At 38.5% G+C, this 19,090-nt stretch overlaps 1 long non-coding RNA gene across 1 annotated transcript; it reads right to left on the reverse strand.

Moving 5' to 3' along the window:
- Positions 1-102: 102 nt before the first annotated feature.
- On the reverse strand, positions 103-18,882 carry LOC121313474. Its single transcript, XR_005949993.1, has 3 exons — positions 18,515-18,882; positions 18,045-18,197; positions 103-1,775 (listed from the first exon to the last, which is right to left on the reverse strand). It is a non-coding gene; the product is annotated as an uncharacterized LOC121313474 (long non-coding RNA).
- Between the last annotated feature and the right edge of the window lie 208 nt (positions 18,883-19,090).

Below are 19,090 nucleotides of genomic sequence, written 5' to 3' on the forward strand. Positions count from 1 at the left end.
AATTTTAAGACTGAAAAATATCGTAGCCGTTATTTCGCAACTTGAGCATGTTTGAACTTTTATAAAATATTTCAAATATATATAATTTATAATTTTTTTTTTTTTTTTTTTTTTTTTTTTGTTAAAAAAAAAAATAAAATCTTTTGAAACGGTTTTGTGTTTAATTGTGTACATTTGAGATGGGGAGTGTTGGTCGGGTGCACCTATGATAAGGGATTTAGAGTCCTTGGTATCTAAGTGACAGCTGGGTGTTACCGCTGCCAAGAGTAAAAAGCCAACATATTGTTCTGAGTTATAAATATAAGAGAACAAAAGGTCACAAGGTTGCTGCAGTCAGTTCCAGGCTAAAGTGTTCCCTTCAACAGCAAACCAATAGTAATATTCTTTTCAGGGTCAGGAATTTTTATGAAAATGTTCCATCTGAGAATCTACCTTTTGTTGTACACTAAATTAGGTGGGGCAAGAATATAAGTAAACCCCCCAAAACTACAATTGCTTGAAAAACATCCAATACTGTAACAACGTAATACTGAGTACTTGGTGCACCTTCCTTAATTGCCTTTAATTTGTTTTACCATCTTAAGAAGAAGTAGAAGTGTACACAGCACATACAATATGGAAAACAAGACATACATGTGGAATATTTTCTTTACAAAAAATACAGCAATAAAGGAATTTGCACATTCAGTGCCAATAAAAGTATAAGGTGTTTTCTTACATCCAAAATATTATGATATTTAAAAGACAGTTTGGTTACTCAGTTTAAAAAAAATGGCTTTATACAAAATTATGGTTACAATAATTTGAGACTTCAAAACATAGAAATGTAATTGTCTGTTTTACAATGTTGTAAGAAGATTCATATTTTTCACAAAACAGTTCCCAAACTGAAATTCATATATTTAACAAACACATGTAACATTCATGGGTTGTGGTTTTGCTTTCCTTCTTTCCATGGACTGCACATGTAGCTGAGCTTACCAGAGATCAGCAAAAAAAGAACCACACACTGACAGCCAGTGCCTGCCAATGCTCTCTGTGATCGAATGGTAATCTATCAAAGAAAAGGTGCAGGGATCCTGACTCTTAACCCCCACACTAACAAGAGTGACCAGTGCTGATCCTTCCTCACTGCATCTGGATTGACCCAAGACATTCATACAATAGATATGGAGATTCAGTTTTCAGGTGCAACAGGTTAACATGAATGCAAATATTTGTGAATGAGGTGTTAACTCCTTTGCAGCACATGGAGGTAACCCATAAACCCAAACTACTGGCATATTAAGGCTTTAAAATAATAATTTATACTGCAAAATCAGATTAGCTCAACTGTGGAAGTGCAAAGCAATAATAAAGACAACCTTGAGGTAGGTTTACAATAAAGAGGTTGTTTTAAAACCTCCAAGCTACATCCCTATTTAAAGCTGTCTTGCTTCAGAGTATTTACAAATAGTCTTATACAGGGTATTTAAAGAGTGTAAACGTACAATTGTCCCTTCTAGGTCAAAACTGAGATAACATTAATATGTTTGTGTCAAGGTTTAAGTAATACAGAGACACCTACAGAAGCCTATATTACAAAATGCCAAGAAAACACAACTGACAATTTTATATTTGTGCTATTTTATTTTATTATTTTCTGCATTGTCAGAATGTTTTATAACACAGGACTGGGACTCAGACTTCCACTTCCTTCGCTTCTTCTGTTGAGAGGCTCATTTCTTCCAGACCTATCCAGATGGCTGGCTTCCTTGCTATAAGACTTTTTTGACCTGAAAAAAAAAAAAAAACAAGGACCAGGGGTCACAAATGGAGATTAGACAAAGGGGCATTCAGAACAGAAAATAGGAGGCACTTTTTTACACAGAGAACAGCTCGGGACCTACTTCCTAACCAAGCACATTCTCAACCTCATAACCCAGGAACGACAGCAGAGTCGAGGGCAAGTTAAACAACTAAGAGTAACGTACTGCACACGTGGTTTGAATGTTCACAGATATTACAAGAAACTTATCAGCCCATTTTTTTATGGTCCCATTAATGGATGGTTTATTTAGTTACTACTGTGAAAATTACGTTTCAAAGTACATGGCCAAAAAAGCAGTTGTGTTTGAATTTGTGGAATACAACAATTAATTTATGGCTTGCAGAGGCTACCTTTGGTACATTACAAAGATCACAGAGTTCTACTAGGTTATTTTTATTACCTGTACAGAGACCCAAGAGACACCACGTACAGGAACATTGTATCAGTTACATGTAGCATGAGTGTTAAAGTGCAGGCACTTTAATTATGGCAAATTCACGATAAGCTCAACGCTAAAAACACATAATAGGAGCAATTCTGGCAGGCATCTTAATTAGCATTCAATGGGCTTTTCCTTGTCATGATCATTATTTTTTAATCCTGGTGCGGCCACAATTTGATGAGTAATAGCTGCTTATATCAGAAATGAAAGGCTTTTGAGTCGGCAAGCAGAGAACGAGGCTCCCTCTGGCTGTCTGAAATCCACACCACACACCAGTACAAGACACATGAACCTTGAGACCCGAAAAAAAAAATGGGCAAACAAATAAGGTTAAATTTAGCATGTTTATAAAAGATATGCTGCTCACTTCCAAAGAGAGTTTACCACCAGCGGTGCCTCAACCCTGTCTGGAGAGGAGGATTGGTGACCCTCCAAACATAGCAACTTAACATCCTTGCCCATTTATGGGCTATGAGCCATCCTTTATAAAAATCTCTTTACATAAAAACTTACCTCATTGTCACTGTCAGAAAGGATGCAATAGTTTTCTGTTGTAGCTGTGAAAGGTACATCAGCTTGGATTTTAAACATTTTAGGTTGCTATATGCAATGCCTCAGTATTTAGGATCTTACATATCTACTGCGCACTACAACATAAGTCATTGTAAACTAATTAAATCACTTTTGATGGAAGTTTTGCATGCAGGAAACTACTCAGGTCTACTGTTAAATAAGCCAACATCAGTTATAGATTGGTAAATACTGTAGGGCCTGATATTTCATATTCTGCTGCCTACAGAGACTGTTCTTTAGCAAAGCAGTCCTACTTTCTTTTTACTGTAGCATTTGGCTCTGTTGGACCCTTCTAGATGTTAGAACAAAATATGGGGCATCTAAAATACTGCTTAGGTTGTAATATTTTACTTTGTAGACACGTGGTGCATACACAAACAGATGAACAGTAGTCTGGTCTCCCTACATGAGATTATTGCATTCTTTAACTAACTTGCAGCCGAGGAGAATCAACACGCGCATGTACACATACACACACACACAAGCACACAACAACCACTGGGTTACAGTACACTCAGTGTCACAGCTTTGAGCCAATCACACATGCAACCCACTCTTCTTAAAACTATGGGCCAAACCCACTAGAACCTAACCAACTTACAGCCACAGTCACACTACTATTAAAAGAAGTAACAGTGTTAACTGTCACAGTGATATCAATAGGTTGAGTCAGTCAGAAGCTTTCACACTCCTATCCAAGGGTTCAACCCACACACAGCCAACAGCGCCACACTGTCTGGCAAACTGAACAGGCAAACTCCCACTGATGCACAATAAGGGTTCAGTGATGAAGCAGTAGAGCAAAGTGGGTAGAGCTGAGGGACTGGCAGAGATCCCAATATTGAATCTCCGCCAATAATTATTGGCTCACCCTTTAACTGTCCCATGTAGGTATTTTTGAAGTAGCTTGGTTAAAACACATTGTTATATAGTTGGCATGCATCCATTGGGAAGTATACATAGCTAGTTACCTGATCATTATAATTTATATATTATATCATCTGCCAAAATAAAAAATGTTGTTTGTGGCCTCATACATGTTGTAATTCCTATCATTACTACCAAAAACTGGTCCATAATCTCTGGTAATTCCCACTGTGCTAGGTATTATTGTAGCAGCTATATGACAATGACTTGTGGTATTTACTGTAGGATCAAACATGGCACTCTTACTGCATTTAATCTATTATACATAAACCCCCATATACTGTATAGGTCTATAAACTAACTCCACAGTATCAGAAATCTATCTTTAATTTTTGTATTTTAAGACTAATTTCAAACAGCCACCATATCTGAGTGCTAAATTATATGGCAGATTACAAGGTTCATCTAATTGCATTTTGAAAATAAAAACAAATAAATCCAAAAAGGTTTGTGTTGAATGCATACAAACAATCACTTGGTGTGGTGTGGGTTAATGGTTAGCCCAAGGGATCAGAAACAGAGGTCAGAGTATGAACCTCCCTGTGTTCCCAACCCAACAAGACACTGCACATAGCATTTGTTACTTAGGAAAATAAGCCCATCCCTTCTATAAAGCACAGAGTAAAGGAAATGTACCTTTACTTTTCACAGTGCACTCAGGGTGTGACACACTGTGTAGGAATACTTTATAGCTGCATTTTCATTGCTGGTCTGCGCATTGTCCTGACACATAAGCTACTGAAAAGTCTGAAAAAGACCCCCTCCCAAAGAATAACTACAAACAATAAACAAAACAAAACAAAAAATGTTACTGCTGTAAGTGTGAACAGCCATTAAATCTGTTTAATTATATCTAAGACATTATTAAATTAACATTTCTAGAAACTCAGATATAGTGAGATTTTATGAAACAAGGACAAAGGGGGGCTCATTTCTAGGGGGACAGAAAATGACAAAACAGGCGTATGATTCTGCTTAAAACGGGTTACTAAAGCATACAAAGGACAACATGGGAAATGTGTTCCAGGAGACGGAAAGTCCACTGTTAGTCGTGTTCCTTTTTTATTCTGATAGGTTACAGAAAAAAATGACGGGTTGATGTAAATTACTGGAAACTAGATTCAGAGTAAAACTGATGCTGATCAGCTGAAGTCAGACGTCAAGAGGATATCAGTTAGTTCCCTAGCTTTAAAATGATCTCAGCAGCTGGTGTCCCACGTTGGATGACATTATATTTAACTTTTTTGTTGTTCCTCAACGTGCTGTGGGTCTGCAAGCCCCAAACAAACTCTACTTCTAGTTAATGTGCTTTCAATCCCTGCTCCCCATACTAAGAATGTCTAACAAACTTGCATGTTCATGCATGTTCAAATTCCAAACAAATTATCTACAGCTACATTTACAAAAGACTAATAAATAATTTTGACAGATGAGTAAAAGCAAGTTTACTGTGCCGAGTGAGTGCAAACTTACAACTCTTTTAAAAACATGGCACTTCAATCCCGGAATCTACCGACCACCTTTGACAATAAGGTTCTGAATACAAGTACAGGAGCTGCTTAACAAGATTCTTTCTAACGCATGTGTCTTCAAAATCCCCTCACTGTTTTTTGTGTGCTGCCTCTAGCTTTTCATTCCCACAATGTTCACAGGCTGGCCAGCAGTATGCAGTGTCCTAGTCAAGCCCAACCATGGTTCCTGTGAAAAAGTGGTGGTGTAATCCAGTCAGTCATTCACTTAAAGAGGCTTTAGGATAAAGGGAGGGGGGAGGGGCATAAGATAAGCATATAACTGAATATTAACATAGGAATATGCATTTATTGGGTTTGTAAAAGTATCAAAAGGGATGCACTTTTTCTTTATCAACAGTAAAAATGTAAAACATTTGAAAGAAATTCATTACTGTATCTTTAATATTTCCTTTGGGTCCTTTTCAGGCATCAGACAAACATTTTTTTAGTTCGCTATGGACTTACCAATGAAACACGAGTGTGAAAATTCCTTGATACACATGTATGCACAACTACTCTATTATGCTGACAATATAGTGCTACACTTTGCTTTCTATCAGGTGGTTACATGTAGAGAAATGTCATTCAGTACCCAGGATGGCCATGGCGGGCTGGCATGTTCAGATTTTGAAGTGTGTGCGTGCGTGCGTGCGTGCGTGCGTGTGTGTGCGTTCGCACAAGAGAAAGTTGTTTGGGAAAGCTATGAAAATGAGCAACCTTGAAAACAATGGCTTTGTGTTCAGTAACCGCAAGTATGTCCTGTCTTAAACAATGGGAGCAACAACAAAGAAAAGCCACAGTAATAATAACCGCTGTCTTCATGTGGACAACTGAAATGTATTGCAAGAGAAATGAGAAAAGGACTAACCCTTTCACAGCGCAGAGACAGTTGATTTTAGTTGTTGGATCGAGTTCATCCAGTTTGACAGGATTAGTCAGCTGAGGCTGTGTCACCAGATTCAGCACTGTGTGTTCATGTACATGTGTGTGTTGTATAGAAACACACTTTACACATTAACAACAAATAATACACAGACACACACATAGAATGAGTGAAGATGTATTTTGTTGTTTACAGGATTGTCAAATTTGTCACCAGTACAGTGCTTGTTTATGACATTACTGATTTTGGAATTGGTTTACCTATGTACTTTAATGTGCTTCAAATATACGTTAGGACATCATACCGAAACACAACCCCATTGGGATCGGGTCGACCTCATCGGCTTGGGGTTAACTGACATTTATAGAACTCCGAAATCTTTTTGTGTTCCTCTTGAAGTGTATAAACAATGTCCGAACAAGATTTCGCTGTTCAATATTCTTTATTTACTTGGCACAGGTTTGTTGCTTTTGGTTACAGCATTAGAATTCAGAGCTCAAAGACACTTGCTCAAAGTACCCTGTGGTCTCCCTAGTTCCTAGTAAGACACAACCTCACTCCAAACAGTTCAGCAGCCATGTCACAGAGCGTAAGGTCTTCCAGTTAAAGCCACAGTAGCATTAGCTGCGCAGTACAAAACAATGCCAACTAACCTTTTTTTTTTTTTTTTTTTGCTGTATTAATTCTTACAACTAATAACATTTATAAAATAATCTGAACAGTGCAAATACTGTAACCTGGCCAAAACAATAGAACATACATTCCAACAGTACACAGGCATTATTGCAGAGGGAGCATTAATCATTAATGCACAGAGCAACTACTTCTAGGCGGTTTTTGTCAAGTGAGCTGCGATATTTCCCCTCAGGCATTATTTGCGCACATAATTAAATCATTTAGCTTCACGGAGTCGAATGAAGCCTGTGGAATAATTCTACGTTAACATACTGAATTATGTACCGCTTTGTAGATTTCTATACTTAACTAAAAACTGTGACATTTAAAACTGTGACATTTCGAAATCCAACATGCCTTAAACACTACTGTACAACTATTATGTCTTCCAGTAGACTTTTGCAATATCCTTCTGTAGTTTCTTTGATTACATGATGTTAAAAAAAACATCTCAATTATGTTAATTTAGGCTTTTTTTTTATTGTCTCAGTCGAAAAAAAAAAAAAAAAATGTAGGTAATGAAAAAGTTGTGGCCATAGCTGTACCATCTCTCTCCGCAAAAAAAAACAAACAAAAAAAACCCTAAATGTAATAGTTGATAGTTTTCAAGCAAGGACGTTTCATTTCACTATAACCATTAAAATATTTAATATAAGAAATGTAATACGCTGTTAGCATTTTGGATGTTCGCACTCATGAACACAAACTAATAAATTATGTTAGTATAAAAGTATAATTAATATACAAAAAAAACATGTTTTCACCAGTTTTCGATCCACTGATCTTTGGTGGCAAATGTGCTATACTCTACATTGCACTGTGGTGGGCAAAGTTTTTTTTAGATGTCAACAAACAAAACCCCAAATAAGTTATTATTAATAGTTTTTACTTAATTACTTAATTGAAACATATACACTGAGTGTACAAAACATTAGGAACGCCTGCTCTTTCCATGAAATAAACTGACGAGGTGAATCCAGGTGAAAGCTATGATCCCTTATTGATGTAACCTGTTAAATCCACTTCAATCAGTATAGATGAAGGGGAGACAGGTTAAAGAAGGATTTCTAAGCCTTGACACAACTGAGACATGGATTGTGTATGTGTGCCATTCACAGGGTAAATGGGCAAGACAAAAGATTTAAGTGCCTTTGAACAGGGTATGGTAGTAGGTGCCAGGCGCGCCAGTTTGAGTGTGTCAAGAACTGCAACGCTGCTGGGTTTTTCAAGCTCAGCAGTTTCCTGTGTGTATCAAGGATGGTCCATCACCCAAAGGACATCCAGCCAATGGCAGGCCAGTGGTCGAAAACAGCACATTGATGAAAGAGGCCAAAGGAGGCTGACACGAATTGTGCAGAGAAACAGACAGGCTACAGTTAGTCAAATGACAGTCCAGTTCAACATTAGTGCCGAAAGACCCATAAAAGAATGCACAACTCGTCGTACCTTGACACGAATGGGGTATGGCAGCCGACGACCTTAGAGAGTTCCACTTCTTTCAACAAAACACAAGAAACTGCGGTTGCAGTGGGCTAAGGAACGAAAACCCTAGACACTGGAGGATTGGAAAAACATTGCCTAAACTGATGAATCCCGGTTCCTGCTGTTTCACACTGATGGGAGGACTAGGGTATGGAGAAAACCACATGAGTACATGCATCCATCATGCCACGTGTCAACATTGCAGGCTGGTGGTGGTGGTGTGATGGTGTGGGGTGTGTTTTCATGGCACACATTGGGCCCCTTGATAAAAGTGGAGCAATGTTTGAATGCCACAGGATATCTGAACCTCACTGCCAATCAGGTGCATCCCTTCATGGCAGCAGTGTATCCATCTGCTAATGGATTTTTTCAGCAGGATAATGCCCCATGCCACAAGGCTAGGATTGTCCAGGGATTGTTCTTCGAACATGACAGTGAATTCAGCTTACTGCAGTGGCCTGCCCAGTCACCAGATCTCAATCCGACTGAGCATCTGTGGGATGAGAGGGAACGAGCTATTCGGGATAGAAATACACTACCAGCCAACTTGACACAACTGTGGGAAGAATTGGAGTCAACATTGGCCAGCATCCCTGCGGAATGCTTTCGACACCTTGTAAAGTCCATGCCCCGACAAACTGAGGCTGTTCTGAGGGCAAAAGGGGGTGTAACTCAATATTAGGAAGGTGTTCCTAATGTTTTGTACACTCAGTGTATATTGTAGCGTGCACAGGGGAAGGCAGCTGCAGGGCTGGTAGGTGACATAATCACACACGAAGACATGAGCCCGTTATATGCTCCTTACAATGGAGCCGGGCTCTTTTGTACAGTGGTATCGGTGCTATGCTTCAGTGCGAGAGGGCCTGGGTTCGCGCCCGCCCTCCGCCTGTGTGTGTATTGCCTCGCTCTGTATGATGCGTCTGCCTGCGAACCGAGATCTCCACATTGGTTTTAGAAGTGGGATGCAGTTACTCCGGCACGCACTCATCGGACTGTAGCCTAATGAGCAAGTCTGGGGCGGACTTGAGGCTGACAAGGGAGAGTGTAGCGTGCACTGGGACAGGCAGCAGCAGGGCTGGTAGGTGACAGTGGCAAAGTGCCCCGCCCCTGTGCTATTTATTTGTGTTTTATGTTGTATGTAGTGTGTTAATGTTGGTGTATAGTCATTGGTACACAGGATATAAATGGGTCTGTATAGCATGAGTGTTTAAAATGTATATTTGTTTAGGCACTAGAATTGCACAACACTTCACGTGCAGGTAAAATGTAATAATATGTGAGCACGGGGAATTGCACTTTGTTAATTCACGTGCAGTTGTACCGAGACTCCAATTGAATGATTGATTAGCAATCGAGTCTCGGTACAGCTGCATAAAAGCAGCATGTTTTCACATACTCGGGGTTGTGTGTTCGGTGAATGGAGAACAGGATTGGAGACGGAGGTTTTAATAATAGTAAGAATAGTAACAGCGCACCGTGTTTGTCTGTGTAGTCTGTTTTTGTTTGTCTCTTTGTTTTGGCTACCAGTGCCATGTCCTTTGTTTTATTTGTTTTTGTACAACTGTTTTATTTTCTGGTAATAATAAACCGTGCAGCAGCACATTCATTATTCCACTCGCAGTGCTGTGTATTCATTTCTGGTCTGATGTCACCCACTACAGCCATCTTTGTGACAGTGACATAATCACACATGAAGACATAAGCCCGACATACACTCCTTACAACAGAACAACCTCTTTTGTATAGCATTAACTGCGATTGTCACAATATATAGGATTTTGTCAGTAGAAGTGCAGACGAGGGAGAGGAATTCTGAAAACTCTGCAATAAAAGCAGAGTTGCTCTTAGGTGGACAGTAGATAACAATGGTGAGGGACATGGGAGAGGGGAGCTTGATTGTGAGATGCTCAAATGAAGAAAAGGCAGGCGAAGAAAGAACTGAGGAAGCGAGCCCAGAATTTGCAGTAACAGCAGTGCCCCCGCCTTGGCCAGTGAGGTGAGATTTCAGAGGGAATAGCCCTAGGGTGGCTAGATCCAGTGAGTGCATGTCATTTACAGAGTGCCAGGTTTCAGCTAGACAGAGAAGATCAAGATTGGTATCAGTTATAAGTTTGCTGAGAAGCACAGATTTGTTAGTCAGAATGACAATTGAAAAAGTTGATTTTCAAGTTTGTAGCAGGCAGCGTAAGGGGAGAAGGAGTTAGTAAGGGTATGTGCAGCAGGTACTTACCGGTGTTCATTCTGGGAGTGGAGAACGAGTGAGTCTGCTTTGTTGAGGGGATCCAGATGTTAGGTGTCAGAGTAGGAATGAGGCCTCTAATTTGGAAAAGGTTCTCGCTCTACCTGTCCTTGCTCAGACTACCACAGCTCAGACTGCCCTTGGACTTGTGGCCCTTAGACTGGCTGGCATTCTAAGACACTGATTGCCAAGTTATACTGTCCTGTCGGCCTGGAGCCGTATACTTAACACTAAATTTGCATCAACGTCACAATTCAACACGCCCCCGGCACATTTTGGATCACTTAATTACTTTTTAAAATGTTTAATTTAAGTGCAGGCTGGTTACCTAAGTGAGCAACGATTATAAGAGATAAACTACAGTCCACTTCCAACCAGGGGAAGAAGCAGATACCACATGTTTGCAGATTAAACACCAGAGTTTTCTCTGCTAAAAAATGAATTCCTGTTGCGCACAATATTATTTTTCTTTAGCAAATTTACAAAGCTTATATATACACTTTATATTCTTGTTCCTTCAAATGCTCACTTATAGCTGTGGCCAAAAGTTTTGCATCAACTAGAATTTTAGGACTGAGACATAATTTAAAAGTAAACCCCTATATAAACAGGTTTCAGCTGTGTGTTTTAACAGATCTTATTTATTTACCTGCCATGTACTCTTATTTAATGCATAGCCACGCTAGCAAAGGTTGACCCGGTACAAGGTCTCCTGTACTTTAGTCCTTCCTATGTACTGTAGGCAATTAAGTCAAAGAACAAGCAGTGATTCTGGGGCAGGACTATGCAACCTTGACCTTTCAGATAAGGTGGACTAGTAGAAGAGCAATTATCTGAATACCGGAACTATCCATTCCAAATAACAGCAATAATGATTTGAAAATGTGTCCTGATGTTTATGCAAAGTTGAACAAAAAGAATGCTAAAGGATAAAGCTTCAGGAACTGATTACTGGTAGGTGAAAACCTGAGAGGGGAAAGATGGCCCATCAGATCATTCTATGCAACAAAAAAAAAAGAAGATAACAATAGTTTTGTCCTTTACCAATATACTTGATTTATGGTCTCATAGCAGGAGTAACAAGGCTATTTTTTATATTTGAAAATATACTGTACTGCATGGATTTATACATGGTTAAGAAAACCATGTTTGCATTGGGATCTAAATGGAAAATTTGGAATGTTTGTATTGTTTTAAGCTAATCCCCCAGATCTTACCAACATTTAATAACCTTGACATTTGAACAACATTCAGAGTTTGCACAAACACGTATGTGCACGCAAGAATGACATTTTGAATGGGCTGCATGCAGCAGTTTAAAATAGTTTCAATATCTCAAAGAAAACCCTGGTTCAACAGAGAAGCCAAGGGGATTGATTACATAAAGTACATTCTTTGTAACCTTTGCAATTTTGTAAAATGCCTTAAATTTGCTTTCTGTCAACAATGAATTAGTGATTACTAAACTACTCTCAGTACTGAGGACAGCTGCACAGGATTGGATTTTGGTTTGGAGGGAATCTCAAAAATGTTCATGTAACTAATAATGGCACGCTGCAATCAATGGGTAGAGACATAACACACAGACTTTAACAGCCAAACCCATAATGTATGAAGCACATAATATTTATACCATTACATTAAGTAGGGGAGACAAACCATTTCTCCAGGATACTCATATGTATGGTGTCTGGTTTGGTACTGTGAATTTGAAAAGAGGACTAGAACCACTTTTTTATTTTATTTCACCCATTCCAAAAAGATAATTCTTCACAAAAATGGCTGATCCTTATTCAGAGACTGTATAACAGTAAGCCTAGCTAAGCTAGCTGTTCTTACAGGCAGATTTGCAGTTATAATTGTGGATTAACTCATAGGCTGTCAATAATAGTGGATTTGGTTCCCAGGCTGTGAGATCAAAACAATTCAATAGAAAATGGGCTTAAAGTTGCTATCTTGATGGTACCCTTATTTAACAAAGATAAATAATAAGTCATATTCTGCAAGCTTCATAAACAAGGGTAAGGAGTGAAAATGGCAAACTGTTCAGTGCAAGCAGAAGTAGTTTTGCCAATCATTATCTGACCTCTCCCAACTCCATCATGAAGGGTGACAGTTGATTTGACAGCTATTCTCAGACCAGTGTTAACATCCTGATGCTATGCAAGTGTGTGTACCACAACCCCTTCCTCTTTCAAGTTCCCTCTCACTTTTGTCTTACTCACATGCAATCTGTTTTGGAAAGAAAACATGCTTTCCCTGCACGTACATATAGGCTTTAAGAGCACAAACTCTGCCGAGATCTGAATGATCCCTCTGTGCTTTTCCAGCAGGCACATGGTTTCTTCTATTGGGGATTAAGAATAGAAGCAAAGACAAACAGCAGGTTTTGTTTAGTGTGGCATTTAAAAACATCCACACATATGGAAGATATTTACTCATGTCCTGATCTGACCAATATGATGTCCTTGGAAAACAAATGTGCACAAACAAATCTGAAAAAAAGATGAAGAAAATAAACAACTGGTATACAAAGATTACAGCGTAGTTTGTCAGATTTGACACCGGTGAGCCTTAAAGTCTAAAAGTTTACAGACAACAGCATAATGTACACAGCTGTGCAACAAGGCATATTCCATGTAGTTCAGGACCAAAAACAACACAAATGAATAAGACTTTATGTATATAGCAAATTGATAGTGCTTATAGCATGAAACTGTGCTTCAAATTAAATTAGCAAGGGGGTCATTGCCTGGCCATTGGACTAAAATGATTAAAAAAGTACATTTACAACTTTCTGCTTTTTCAGTAAGCAGTACCACATAGCTTCCCCATGGAATATATTATTTTATTTATAATATTCTTATTAAAATGTGTCTTAAAAAACAAAACAAGAAGAAATGCCTGCCTCCTGTTTAAAGGCAGAAGAGATATTTCCCACAGCGTCCCTTCCTAATGTTCATGTTGGGCACTCGCAGTCAGTCATGAGGCATGTTGGGTAAATCTGCTCATATATTTGCTGAAACTAATGTCTGTTAATTTAAGGAAGTCAAAACGTGAGGGAAGCAGTTAAATAACCACGTTCTTAGAAACAAGGAAGAAGCAGTTAAATTCAGATTTGGCCACTGCAGTCTGACAAATTACTGCCTACTGTATTAATAACTACTGTATTTGCTCTAACTGGTATTGGCAAGGAAATATAATTGGTAAGGTAATGGATGAATTAGTAACAAAGCACCCCCCCCCCATATTTTCACTGTTTAAATTCTTATATCACCCATTGAGCTATATATGTAACATTTTACTTAAAATCCTTTTTTTTCATATAGTATTAAAGTAAAAACTGTTAGATATTGGGTTTAGATACACCACCGGGGATCACGGTAAACAGAAAACCATACCGGGTTCCTAAATCAATGAGGAGGGACATTAAAACCAATAAAGTAAAAACAGTGAGGAGTCAAAAAGTGACTGGTGCAGTCCAGTGGTAATGGTTCCAAAGCTTGACGGGACTTTGAGAATTTGTATTGATTTCAGAAAGGGGAATGAAATCTTCAAATTGTATGCATATCAAATGCAAAGGGTTGACGAGTTAATGGAGAAATTAGGCAAGGTTAAATTTGTTACAGCATTGGATTTAACCAAGGGTTACTGGGAAGTCCCCTTGTCACCCTCCTCTAAAGAAAAGCCATCGTTTTTAACACCTTCAGGGTTGTTTCAGTTCACAGTTCGGGATACATGGCGCTCCAGCCACCTTTCAAAGACTCATGAATCAGGTACTCCGACCCTACGAACAATATGCAGCTGCCTATTTAGATGACGTGGGCATTTTTAGTGTTGACCTGGAGTCACATATTGACAAAGTGAAGGCTGTTCTGAAATATTTTAGGAAGGTGGTGTTAAATAAAATGTGCGTTTGCCCGGCAAGAAACCAAGTATTAGGGTTCACACTGAGAAATGGGTTAATAAATGCACAAAACAGTAAGGCTGAGGCTATTATGTCCTGCAGTCATCTAGTAAACATATTTTTTTAAAGGTTACTGTGATATTACTGTAGGTTCATTAAAAAATTCACTACAAGAGCAGCACCCCTGACTCAGTTCATACAGGGTTCAGCACCCACTATGGTTGAAAAGGCTTTTATGGACTTTAAAACAGCAATATGTTCAGACCCTGTACTATTAAGTCCAGATTTTAACAGCCCTTTTATTGTGCAGACCCATGCCTTGGAAGTGGGTTTCGGGGCAGTATTACTTCAATTGCAGGAAGGGGAAAAGCACTCAGTTTTATTTTTCAGCAGGAAGCTGCTCCCCAGGGAAAGAAATTATGCCACAATTGGAAGAGAGTGTCTGGCCATGAAAGGAGTGGTAGAAGCCCTAAGGTATTACCTGTGGGGGAAAAAAGTTTACACTGGTCACAGATCATGCCCACTTACAATGGTTGCACCGTCAAAAAGATAAAAACGCTAGAATTACACACTGGTTTCTGGCCTTACAGCCATAGTGCTGTGAGGTGAAATGCAGATTTTCTGTCTTCCCACCAATAGCAGAGAGTTTGTGTGCCCGACCCCACAGCATCATGCAAAAGGGAAGGGTATGTGATGGAGTGTATGCTCCTAACAGGAATTGGAGGCTTTAGGACCTGGGGTTAGGAGAGGTACACTCCATCTTGGCAAATGCCTCTTAAATTGTATAATGTATTGGTAAGTTGGTGGTAACGCGTAAATGCCGATCAGCTGCGACTGATCAGTGCCTGTATTAAAAAGACCACAGCTGAGTATATCTGCGATGGGGGATGGAGAAAGACTTTGTGTGGAGAGAGAAAGACAAGGGAAACTGCAAGTCTAAACAGAAGACTGGTCTGGTTACCGGTAAACGGACTAGCCATCCGGTTTATAGGTAAGACTAAAGTTTAGGTAGCGCTCCTGCTTTTTGTTTAGTTTCTTTATTTTGTAAATAAATAAATTCACAGACAATGTCCTGTTTTCACTTCAAGGAATTATTTGAGTACTGGTGTCTGTTGAAACACAACAGACAAGGGGCAACTTCATTATGTTATATATATATAATATGGTATATATATTATATATTATATATATATATATATATATATATATATTATATAGTACATAATTTCTTTTAGAGCTGTATTATAATAATTGAACTCAGATTCCTGGGGAGTTGTATGACCAACCAACCCCAGATACTGTACAGAACCAGCAGTGGCCCTGAGGAATCTGGAGAGAGTTGATAAGGGGTCTGCCACTGTTACACATACATAGGACCAGACAGCATGCATAAACAACATGAACTGGGTAAAATACAGGAGGGGCCTTTACACTGTTACATAGACAAAAAACATGTTTATAATTTGGTGTACAAACATTTGTTCTCAGTTTTGCTTCACATATATCACAGTCACCTCAACTAAACAGTGTAATTCGTACAAATTGCTTTTCATTGCCTGTAATTATTATTTTTTTTCTTTTCTGGAATGTGTTAACTGATGAACCACAGAAAGTGTGATACATAGCTATATGGATGTGAATTTGTATCTCAACAGTGGTGTGCTGCAAAGTTGGCCTTAGTAGTAGCTAGACCAGGGGTTGGAAATCCTGGCTCTTCCATTCCATTTCATTGCATGACTGTGTCTTAGTGCTTAATTATTAACTTTACAAAGCTAAAAATCAATTCCTGTAAATATTTAAAGACTTCAAAATCTTATCTACTGTACACCTGATCTTCCCTGACTGCATAATATGCCCTTTTTCTTTTTTTAAAGCTCTCTCAACACAAAGATTATTAATCTTTGAAAAGAGCCACAATCAGGTTTTACCTGGTGATATTTTTGGACCACCACAACTCCTCTACCAGATCTAAATCCAAATTGAATCCCTAAGGCACCACTAAGAGTTGATACATGTAACTACATTTTGCAGTTAGATTTTGAGATCTTTCAGTTACTGGAATGCCATAGGATGGCAACACTAAAAAGATCTAGTACCATTTTTATTTGAAATGGTGCAGCAACATACTGTGTGACCTGTGACTGACTATATCTCTATCTACCAGTTCTGTTTCACTGCATGTCTGGTACAAGTTAAAAGATATATTACATCTATTAAAGGGCTGTCAAGCAGACTGGGGTTTTGCTACATATTTTGTGTGATAGCACATGACCTTTACTGGTTTCCTGGCATGAATAGACAGCAGACAAGGCCATATTTAATGTTAAACCTTTCACCGACCCTCCTCTCCCTCACTCAAAACCATGCAGGGCATTCCAGAGATTCTTATTTTATTAAAATAGTAAGAATGACACAGTTATTACATAGAAATAACGAACTGGAAGTAACCCTTGTGATATTGTATACATGGTCTTGCTTAATTGATATGATGCCGGAGAGACGGCAAGATTCAGAATTCCTGGATATACTGTGATGTTTAGAACGCCCAAATCTCTCTCAGGGCGAACATTCCAAAGTAATAGTAATTCCCTGGTTTATAAAAATATAAAACTATTGGGAATATGTTGAATGCTGTGATGTACAGCAAAATTCAGGTAATATGTTTCTTGTAAAAACTGCAGGGTGTTCTGTATAACTTCAAGTGTTTTTCCCCCCTCAATAGTAATGATGTATTGAGAGTAAGCCCTTTAAAAACTAGTACAGGAATGCAATGACAAATACTCAAGCTGCAGCACATCTCAAGTTTTAGTGAACTAAACTCATGTTATTTTGTAAAGAATATGGGGCGGCAGCTTCCCCACAAGAGCTATAGGCCATCTAATAAATGAAATCCAACATCAAATAAAACACAACTGTCCATGTAGACTAGTATTTCAGCTTTGATCTTGTGTACTTATTTTCTTGTCACCAGAAACCTTTTTGGGGAAATTACGGCCTAAACACGCAGTTGGGTTAAAAAGAAATTCACTGCAAGGCTAGCTGTATTTGGGAGTGTAAGAGTTCTTAAATACAAAAAACGAGACACCCTTCCTAGATTAAGACACTATTGAAAGCATAGACTGCCGAATCACCAGCCCAAATAAAGTGACATTGATTTATTAAAAAAAAACATCTTATTAAAGCAATCAACATGAGATCTGAAGCCATCTGTGGGAAAAATAAGATTAAACTTGATTTATCATTGCACACAACTAACTGGTACACATTTAACTAGATTAACCTGTAACAAACTGAGCCATATATTTTTATTTTATAGAAGAGACTCTGTATCAATTCATACCTAGTAGTAGGAACAGCTTAACTGTTAACCCAACTGTCCGCAGGTTGTCTTTCAACACATCTAGATCAATAATATATGATTTAAGTAACGGATGCATAATTTGGCTTTATAAACAACTGATCAACCGAAGGACAGAGTTCATTGCATTAGATATTTGTTCCCCCTTAATGGCAGAAACAAAGCTACTTTTAAGAACTCTCTGCCTCATTAAGAGTGTCATTCTAAATCCTTTTTCAACTTCAGAGGTGTACTTACTCAGATGTTAAAAAGGGCAACCCAATGGAAACTGCAATCCCATTCCATTCTGCTGGAGCTTCTCTTTAGAGGAGCAGAAGGCATGGAGCTGGACTTCACTGAACATCCCACAGATATCTTGCACCAGAAGGCAAAGCCTGCAACGCATTTTAACTAATAAACTGTGATCTACTGGTTGGAGCAATGAAACCGCATCTTACATATTTTTTTCCAGCTAAGTCTTTTTTTTTTTTTTTTTTTTTTTTTTTTACACTGAGTATGATGTTATCTAAAAGTTAGGGAACAAACACTGCAGCTTGTGTAGATTTACTTTATACATAAGATGTGTATCACAAAAAGGCTGCCGTTTGATAATTAATTTCTATGATCAATGGAGCAACATCCAAGGCACAGCACAATGCCCTGAATCCCAAGTCTCAAACTAATTTATTAAAAAGAACATCTAATTAATAATGAACACAATGTAATACCTTTTTATAACCCCTCAAATGATGTGATGAAGTGTTTAAAATGAATCTTATTACATTTGGCAACATTAACCCTAACCTTTGAAGCGATACAGTATTTGGAAGGAGGAAGTGAATTTTACAGCGTGCCTAAAAAATCTGCACAGCCCCAGTTAAAGCAAAAAAAAAAAAAAAGACAAGCACAGAACGAGATGAAAATAGAAAATTCACTTAGCTGGAAGACAAATTACACAATTCACAGAAATCAAGAAACAAAACCAAGGTTTAAGTGCTTAATAAATTGCAGACTTGCAAATGACAAATAAATAAATAAACTTTTCCCGACTGCTTCAAGTCAGAACACAACCCTATCTCTTCTGAAATGTGAATAAACACCAGTGATCTGATCACATGGCTACTGAGCTGGGAAAACAAGGCTGTGCTGAGTACACCATGTGCAGGAGAAATATACGGGGGAGGGGGGAGGGGGCTCTGAACTCCGTGACCTGTAGAAGGGGGCCAAAGCAATTAAGCACAACTATCTGATTTAAAAAATAAAAACATACATTTTTTCCCCGATTTTTTAAAAAAAAAAAGGAC

Source organism: Polyodon spathula, chromosome 3, assembly GCF_017654505.1.
Source record: "Polyodon spathula isolate WHYD16114869_AA chromosome 3, ASM1765450v1, whole genome shotgun sequence".
Taxonomy (NCBI): Eukaryota; Metazoa; Chordata; class Actinopteri; order Acipenseriformes; family Polyodontidae; genus Polyodon; species Polyodon spathula.